The sequence below is a fragment of the Stigmatopora nigra genome, chromosome 6, assembly GCF_051989575.1.
Source record: "Stigmatopora nigra isolate UIUO_SnigA chromosome 6, RoL_Snig_1.1, whole genome shotgun sequence".
Lineage (NCBI taxonomy): Eukaryota > Metazoa > Chordata > Actinopteri > Syngnathiformes > Syngnathidae > Stigmatopora > Stigmatopora nigra.
Genome location: NC_135513.1, coordinates 3346078 through 3356295, shown reverse-complemented (window position 1 = coordinate 3356295; position 10218 = coordinate 3346078). Strand labels below are relative to the sequence as shown.

Here is a 10218-nt window from a genome sequence, read left to right as displayed (position 1 = left end):
CAGAATTATTTTCTGATGGCATGAATATCAGCCCATATTGATGCTTCAGAGTTTGTTCTCATTGGTAGTACTAAGGGAGGTGAACGTTCTCAGCTAGACTTTGCGACGCCAGCAGACCGGCATAAAGTGGGTTTTAATTGCCCATAATCTCTGCCGTGCTCTTTCCCCTCAGTGCAAGTCAACAGCTTCTACAACCTACAAATGCCAGACCTTAGCAAGACAGTTTTAACTCCATATCAGAAAAAGGCTCACAAGGCAAGAATGTTTGTGGGAGATTTTCAACCGGCAAATCAAAGGACTTAAGAAGGTTTACAGATTTTTACACCCGCTCTACTGTTTGGAGATTTAAAACTCAGCTCTTTCATATTTGTATTAAGAAGTAAAATAACTTAAAACCAGCATGGGATCAAATTGTTTTCCTTCTATGGTAAATTGGGCCTCTCAAAAATGAAAGAACATTCTTTGATTCTTACCTTTTAAATCTCCCAATTCCACTTTATCCCGAATGCTTTCATTCCACTGTCCATTTTTTTTTCATTTGATTAATGAAACATGACCACAGACTTTAGGCCGATCCTCTTTCAAAAGTACTACAGCAAATGTTTGAATAATATATGGGTTGTCACCGAAAGACATGCAATATATAGTATATTATCCCTTCAACATTCATGTTTTGCAAGTTTGTGAGTGATCATGCATATCGATTCTAGCAAATAATATGTGAAAATGAATACATTATAAAATATATTGATGCAGAAAATATCTTCCACCCTAGAAAGGGTAATAAGTTGAATTTCAAAAGTTTCAGCAAAAGACCTTGTTTCACTCAAATCAGCTGATCAAGGCAGCATGTACGCCAATCATTAAGCTTTAAGTGTATAAATGGTTTATGAGAGGAGTTCGTGCCAGGTTAAACTCAGTAGAATTGCTCCTCTTATAAGGCCACATGAGCGTGGAGGATTTGAGAGGGGAATGTCCGTTTGTTTAACCCCTTCACGGCACGTTAACCCCTGTCACGACCTGCTCGTCAGCTCAGTGCAAACACTCCAAAAAATACACTTTTCTTCGCGCCTGCTACCAACGCACAAAGACTAAGACAAAATAACCCGTTTTCCTGCAGATCTGCTTTTTCATTTCTAGTATGTGCGCTTTCAAAATAGAAACTTTAAAGTGAAGGCAGTGTATCATTTTTAAGTTTTTATTTTTTGTTTTTTGGCCAAATTCCAACCTAAATATGTGTCACACATTGGAAACTTTGAAGTGAAGGCAGTGCATCATTTTTTATGTTGAATTTTTGTTTTGTTTATTTTTTTGCCAAATGCAACCCTTAATATGTGTCCCATCTTATTTTGCGCCACCACTGGATGTTTGCGTGAAAGACACGTGCATCTATCTGCAAGCACGTCCACGTTGAAATAAAAATGTTGGTAAAAATTCACAAACATTTCACAAAAGTGCAATTTATTGTAGTGAATTGTGTATCACTTAATGCACAGGTTGTGCAACACGAAAGATTCATTAACAGGGGTATTTCTTTTTAAAGATGCAAACCCTGCAAAGACCAACGCTATTAAAAAGAACCGGTTATTTGAGTCAAGTAGTTAAGGGCAATTGTGGATTTTCTTGAAATTGTATCACTAGGAATTGGTTGCTCCTTGTGTGTGCGTGCGTGAGTTTAATTGTATACACGTCCTCGCTATTTTTAAGTAACCTTATGAAAACGAAACTCATTAAACCTATTTACTACATGTTGAATTTAATCAGGCAAATTTGGTACATTTATTTTTCACTGCAACATATTTCATAAGGGTCGGACAGCGATTGGTTGTGTACAATCCCTGAAGACAAAAATGAAACGAACTAATACAATCTAAAAAGCATGAAAAATCGTTTTGTCATGTTAATTAGTTGACGGGAAAAAAAACTAATGTATCCTATTTTCTGCGCTATTAAATACTTTAGTTAAACAAAGTAAATCGTTTTTTATGCATTACAAAAGATATGAATGCGTAATATTTATATACAATTAGTTTTTACGAACGAACAATTGATTGAAAGGATGGCAAGCTGCAGAATGTGTGTATTGTTATAGTCTCCTGAAAAAAGGAAAATATAGCGTGATTTCTATGTATTAGTTAAAATGTGTACATTTTTTTATGATTCATGTTTTCATTCTTTAGTTCTTGAGATCAACTTAAAAAAAACTTTAAAAAAAACGTGAAACTGATGTGGAGTTAATTCAGTTATATATGTAAGTATATGTGGCTCAATGTAAAACGCCATGATCTCATAATGGCAATTATGGACTATCTGCTAAGCAAGAAGGTATATATTCCAGTTTTATGGCAACATAAATATTTTCATTTTGTGACAAAAAAAGAACGAGTAAACCAAAATATATTTGGATTGGGTTAAATCTTTGCCATTTATATTTCAATTTCATATTTTGTTTATCCTTTATTAAAGAAAAATGAGAAAGGTGAAATGTTTTGTGTAGTCAACCTGAAGATTTAAACGAAAGAATAAAATAAACAGTATTTGGACATGCGCAAATATTAGGTCTATGTACTATACTATACTAAGTATACTTGTGTGTGTTAGCCAGTGAACCCTATTTTCTTCAGTCTTGTCACGCAATGTTCCTTGAAGCTCCGCCCTCGTCCAATTCTGCACCCACACATACACACGCACACACTCACGTACACACTCACACACATAAATACACTCTCACACACACTAACATAAACACTCACACGCTCAAATACACGCTCACACACGCACACACACACTCAGATGCGCGCACACACACACACACACACACACACACACACACACACACACGCACACACACACACACACACACACACACACAAACACACACACACGGCCTATTTCCAGAAGCTCCATGTGGGTGCATACAGTGGTTAATGTCCAGCTGAATGTGGAAGTGATGATAAAAATCTCATAAAAATTCTCATCTTAGTGGTTTATTTAAATTCATTAAAATACATAGAACCAGTCGTATATCAAAATGAATAAACCATTCAATGCTGAATTACAGGAGAGTGCAGCCTTACAATAATGGGACTGATGAAATAAAAGCAATAGAAGATACAGGAAGGTGGTAAATGTGTAAAATTATCTTTCTCTTATCTAAATTTTAGAGTATTTGACAGGTGAGCAGGTTAACTGAAAAAAGGTGACGGTCATGATTGTGTTAAAGGTTCAATTGCAGACAAACAAGGAGACTAAAAGGTTGAGCACGTTGTGAACAACTGTGTGAGGATATAAAATGTTTCTCAATGTAAAATGGGGAGAAATAAAGGTTAAGGAAACTGGAAAAGTGAAAGTAAATGCCAATGTCATAGGTCCTATGACTTTCAAGCCCACATGCAGCACTCCAATCTTTATCAACAATATATATATATATATATATATATATATATATATATATATATATATATATATATATATATATATATATATATATATATATATATATATATATATATATATATATATATATATATATATATATATATATATATATATATATATATATATATATATATATATATATATATATATATATATATATATATATATATATATATATATATATATATATATATATATATATATATATATATATATATATATATATATATATATATATATATATATATATATATATATATATATATATATATATATATATATATATATATATATATATATATATATATATATATATATATATATATATATATATATATATATATATATATATATATATATATATATATATATATATATATATATATATATATATATATATATATATATATATATATATATATATATATATATATATATATATATATTATGTATGTACAAATGTGATAGACAAAAACTGCGATGACATTCATCCAACCATTGGACCCTTCGTGCAGCAATTGAAAGGTAATTAGAGAAAACTCTAGCCGGGAGTCATCTGGGATAGGCTCCAGTACCCCGCGTGACCCTAGTGAGGATAAGGCTGTTCAAAAAATGAATAAATGAAAGGTTGTACGTGTAGAATATGTGGACAACGTGATTGAAATCATAAACCATCTTACTGAACAACGAATTCAAAGCTCAGTAGGAAGTCTCATCACGCTAAACTCCAAAAGCAAAATCAGCACAAGGTGGCGCTAAAGTATTACTTTTCATGTAGAACAGCAACAGAGCTAGATAATGTTAATTAGGCTGATCTCGTTTCGAGGCAGTCACATTCATTCGTCTTCTGAATTGCTTATCCTCACAAGGGTTTTTGGCATTTTGGTGCCCTATGATGAGAATGAGTTGCGTCTCGCAAACTCCTCTTATCCCAGTCAGGCTCACGTGGGTTTTGAGCCTATCTCAGGTGACTTTGGGCAAAAGGCAGACTAAAACCTAGTCAGGAATCACCGAAGCCAGGAGAGCCAACCACTACACCAACAGGTAGTCTTTCCATAACTTTGACATTTTGAAAGTTTTCCCATTAAAAATTAATGAATATTTTCATGAAAAAAATGACAAAAATGTCTTTGGTTAAAAAAATTAACATTATGGGGCAGCCCAGTGGGGCGAGTGGTTAGCGCGTCAGCCTCACTGCTCTGGGGTCCTGGTTTCAAATCCGGGTCACTTCCACCTGTGTGGAGTTTGCTCGTTCTCTCTGGGCCTGCGTGGGTTTCCTCCGGGTACTCCGGTTTCCTCCCACATTCCAAAAAAACATGTATGGTAGGCTGATTGGACACTCTAAATTGCCCCTAGGTATGGTCGTGAGGGATGTTTGTCCGTCTCCTCGTACCCTGCGATTGACTGGCCACCGATTCAGGGTGTCCCGCGCCTCTGGCCCGGAGACAGCTGGGATTGGCACCAACACCCCCACCAACCCTAATGAAGATAAAGCGGTTCAGCAAATGAGATAAGATGAGATGAACATTAGGGCCATATCAATAGAGAATCTGCCTCACTTGACTTTTTGGAATGTTTTGACATCAGAATGGTATAACCATAACAGTCAAACCTTGTAGGCTGGGCGGAACAACAAAAACCTGGACCAAGAAAAATATGGATTTGATATATGAGATGAAACAATAACCCACCCCCACAATTATTGATATAAAAAAATACCCTATTTGATTGATTGTTGCTTTCTTTCTCATTTTCTTTGTTGTTTGATCTTTTTATATAATGCAAGTTTGATAAATGGCAAATTAGATTTATATGACAACATCTGACATGACTTTCTCTGCATTGTTATCAGTCTAACATAACTTGCTTTATATTGATTTAAGACTGATTAGGATTAGAGAGTTTGAAATTTAAGTGGTTCATTGTTTATTTCCTGTTATGTCACAGTATGAAGGGATATATGAAGCAAGAGGTTTAGGTAGGAAATGAGGCATGAGTTACAAAGGTATAAAAACGGAAGCTACAGAGAAATAGAAATCTTTTGAAAAAACAAGTATTTTATTCTTTCTATGGTTGTTCCTGTCTCAAGTTTGCTTGTTTTTTCCAGGCCTGCGTGGGTTTTCTCCGGGTACCCCGATTTCCTCCCACATTCACAAAAACGTGCATGGTAGACTGAATAGTCAGTCTAAATTGCCTCTAGGTACGAGTGTGAGAGTGGATGGTTGTCCGTCTCTTGTGCCCTGCAATTGGCGGTCAGTGTCCCCCATCTCTGACCTGATGTCAGCTGGGATAGGCTCTAATACCCGCCGCAACCCTAGTGAGGATAAAGCGGTTCAGAAAATGAATGAATGAATAATAATGATTTAATAGAAGCCACAAAGATTATTTTATTCTATCATCCATTTTACCGGCCAACAAAATCGTGGGACAATCATGGCAACTTTGTTCTTATTCAAAATGTAAGGTTACCATACTGACAAAAAGATACAGAACAACGGGCTAAGTTATGAGTTCCATGTTTGTAAGTGTTTCTTTGGCCATGAAATGAGGGGGAACTGGGATATTTTTCTCAACAAAATATCAGCATATAGACAAATAATATTTCATTTGGAAATACATTAACAGCCTTCACAAAGATGATTTTATTTCTCCATCTATTTTACAGACCACCTGACCAGATGTATACATGTGCAAAGATGGTATCTTTGCCCTAATAAATTGACTGATATAAACTGTAACACAACGTTTGAATGAACATCCCAACTTTTATACTTTTTTTCTCTTTGAGTTTCAAATTAAAACATTGAGATTTGCTAGCATCCTTTTTGACCGTATCGATTTCAAACAAACAACAAAATAACTAACTGCACATGTTAGGTGGTCTGTTCCTGTCATAAGAATGAATGCATTAACTTACAACCTTCTTATTTGTCAGTGAATTCCGGAGTTAGATGTAAACAGAGGAAGTGCAACAGTAACAGAGAGGAACCAAGTACAAAAAACACAATTTTTCGAAATGCACGTCAATTGACCAAAAGAAAGCGATGAGAGTATGTTATGAATATGATAATTCTCACTTTTGTGATATATTTATTGCAAGGTAAGAACAGATTTACTTTAATAACCCTTATATATATATATATATATATATATATATATATATATATATATATATATATATATATATATATATATATATATATATATATATATATATATATATATATATATATATATATATATATATATATATATATATATATATATATATATATATATATATATATATACACTAAATGTTTGAGAAATGGTAATAAAAAGGTGTTTATTACAGGTGTAGCCAGCATGAAGATGAAAGTCACAGGAGAAACTGGAAAGAGCATTACAATAACATGTTCCCACGGCCAAACGTCAGATGCTGTCAAATACTTTTGTAGAGGGAAATGCAGAGATGAGGATGTTCTCATAAAAAGCAGTTGGAATTTGAATTCAAAAAAATACCATTTAGTAGACTATAAAAAGAACTTCAAAGTTACAATCTCTCATTTAACAAAGGAAGATTCCGGTACTTACTCGTGTGGATGGGAAAGATTTTTTTTTGATGACTACGGTGAAGTTGTCCTCAGCGTTAAACAAGGTGAGTGGAGAAAGTATAGTTCCTTCACTACCACTATTTGGTCAATCAAAAACCTTCTCGGCAGGGGTAATACCTTTCCAAACACACCCTCTAATAATCTCAATGCAAAAATAGATTGGATAACTTTATTCATCTCGTATTTGGGAAATTTCATACTTCAAATATCAAATTAATATCAAATATCAAACAGTTCAAATAAACAGTTCACAATCAGTTATGTGGGCTCTGCTGCATTAAACAAGCGTCGATAAAACTTGCTTTAACCAATCAGATTTCGAGTTGGCAACACCACAATGGCTTGTCTTAAGCGTAGGGATACGTCATTGCCTTCTCGCTGGTGTATGGATACGTCATTGCCTTCTCGCTGGCGTATGGATACGTCATCGCTTTCACCAACTTTGATTGGCTGGTGATAGAGTAGGCGGGCCAAAGCTACCAAAGTATATCTGGAGCTAGCCGCACAAGCAATATATATTGTTGTGTTGATTTAAAGCCATTTCAAGACAGACTTTTCGAGAGAGAAAAGCTGGACATCATTAAGAAGGTCGGACAACTCCAAAGCAAGCAAATCTGTCACAACCGGCAACGAACATTTTCAGCACTAAATTGAATAAAAATGTATGCCAGAAATACAACAGGACAGGCTCGACTTTCAGCATTAGCTTCGATGGCGAAAGAAAAGAAGGGAGAAAGTAAGGAGGATGGTTATTGTGTACAGTTTAAAAGGATTTTTGGTGAGTAAAGTATGATTATATTCCTAAATAATATTTTAATTGTATGAGGTTATTATTGATTATTTTTCATGTGTCGGATTGAAGGCATCGCTAGAAAATGCACGGGCCGCCACTGAAATATATATACATATATATATATATATATATATATATATATATATATATATATATATATATATATATATATATATATATATATATATATATATATATATATATATATATATATATATATATATATATATATATATATATATATATATATATATATATATATATATATATATATATATATATATATATATATATATATATATATATATATATATATATATATATATATATATATATATATATATATATATATATATATATATATATATATATATATATATATATATATATATATATATATATATATATATATATATATATATTTTTTTTTTTTTTTTCAGTTTGATTCACTGCACACCCATGTCCTTTTTCAGCTTTACCAACAACTCAAGAAACAAAAAAAGCGAAGTCAACAACATCCAATCCACCTGCACAACGTCTTCCTACGTCCCCTAGTAAGTCACAATTATTACTTGGTCATTAGACCAAGTTATCATTAGATGTGCCATATGCGTGAAAGACACACTTCTGAGAAATGCTTTTATATTTTTTGCAGAAATGCCAATATACATCGGAGCTAGCCTTGGAGTGATCACTCTCGCCTTGGCATTGGTTCTTCTGATATATTTTAGACAGAAAAAAGGTAACATGAGCACAAATTATGGTATGAATAACAAAGAAATAGTCCAGTTCGGTGTGTCCCTCCCCTCATCTCAGAAGTTGGCTGGGATAGGCTCCAGCAACCCCTGTGACTCTTGTGAGGATAAGCGATTCAGTAAATGAATTAATGAAAGTTCATTCTTAAGACCCGGTCCAAGAACCAAATAGACATCATTTGACCAACTAAGTAAACTTTTTGTTCCTCTTTTTGGTTAACACACAAGACAACACACTGACATGAAAGTGTTTAACAACAAAAGCCTATCTTTTTTTACATTTTTGTTTTTCTTTAATAAATGCTCTAATCAATGGATTATCTATTCTCTCCAATTTAGCAACATGAATTTATATATTTTTGAATTCACCCAAAAATGCCGGCAGCATAATTATCCAGACTTGTACCCTTAAAAGAAACAAACTAAAAAAACATGAAAGGTTCTGTCAAATTAACCCCAAATTACTGTAAAAGGAACTACATTTCTAATTGTTAATTGTTGTTTTACAATACACTACTTTATAAGATATAGGGTGGAAAGGACTACACTGAGTGCCCTTTTAATCATTCTATTCACCCAGGGTTTAAATAAGTTCTTATACTGTGTCAGTGGACTAATACTGCTCTCTACTCTTTTTTAAGATTTTTTAGTCACAACAGATAAGATTTTATAAGTTTGAAATAATGTCCATGTGTTTTTTTTTCACAGGAAGGGAAAAGGAAAAACCTCTAAATTGTGCAACCAGCTTAAAAAAAAAGATAACATCTGATGGTGAGCACATCCTTAATGCTGTGGTAAGCCATGATACTCGCAGAAATAGCAATTCCCCGAATTCTCCAAACGACCTACTATATGCGACTGTAACCCACGACCACTTTGAGAGGAACACTGTCTCTCGTGAACCTACAGAAATGACATACTCCACCATTAAATTCACAGATGAATCAGCAGTGTACTGCAATGTTTAAATGCCAACGCACATAGCCAGTCTATCACAAAATCATGTCTATTAATGTTAATATGCACCAGTGTGACATGCAAAGTTTGTAATGGAATAAAGTATTGTTTCTGATTTAATAAAGGAATTACATCCTCATTTTAAAATATGTATTTTAAATTACGTGCTTGAAAGAGCAGTGGGTAAGAGCACAGCCAAGATGACGCAGATGCGAGAACAGAATCATTTGAAAAATGAGTTTAATTTATACATCAAATCATAGGAATGGCAGTACAGTTCTACCTTGAGATACGAGCTTAATGCGTTCTGGGACTGAACTCATATGTCGATGTACATATATCTCAAATCAACGTTTCCCATAGAAATAAACTGGAAAAAAATGCCCACCCTCTGAAAAAACCCACCCATACACTGAATATCACAATGAAAAAAACATTTTTATTGGTTGTAATTCACCACTTACTAACAGAGTGACAAATTACTTGTGGTTATCAGTGGAGACATTATTCAATACAACGTGGAGTTCGCGGATGGGACAGAGAGATGGAGAGAGACAAAGACTTGGCGGATGTGCTCGTAACATAACATGAATTTAAATTTAACTTAAATGAACTTAGATTCCTGTACACACACACTTTAAAAAGTTGTAATTTTACATAAAATTCAATTTAAAACTTTTTG

At 33.5% G+C, this 10218-nt stretch overlaps 1 long non-coding RNA gene across 1 annotated transcript; it reads left to right on the top strand.

Moving 5' to 3' along the window:
• The first annotated feature begins 7519 nt into the window (after positions 1–7519).
• Positions 7520–8539, top strand: LOC144198085 (uncharacterized). Its single transcript, XR_013326657.1, has 3 exons — positions 7520–7809; positions 8298–8378; positions 8480–8539. It is a non-coding gene; the product is annotated as an uncharacterized LOC144198085 (long non-coding RNA).
• Positions 8540–10218: the final 1679 nt, after the last annotated feature.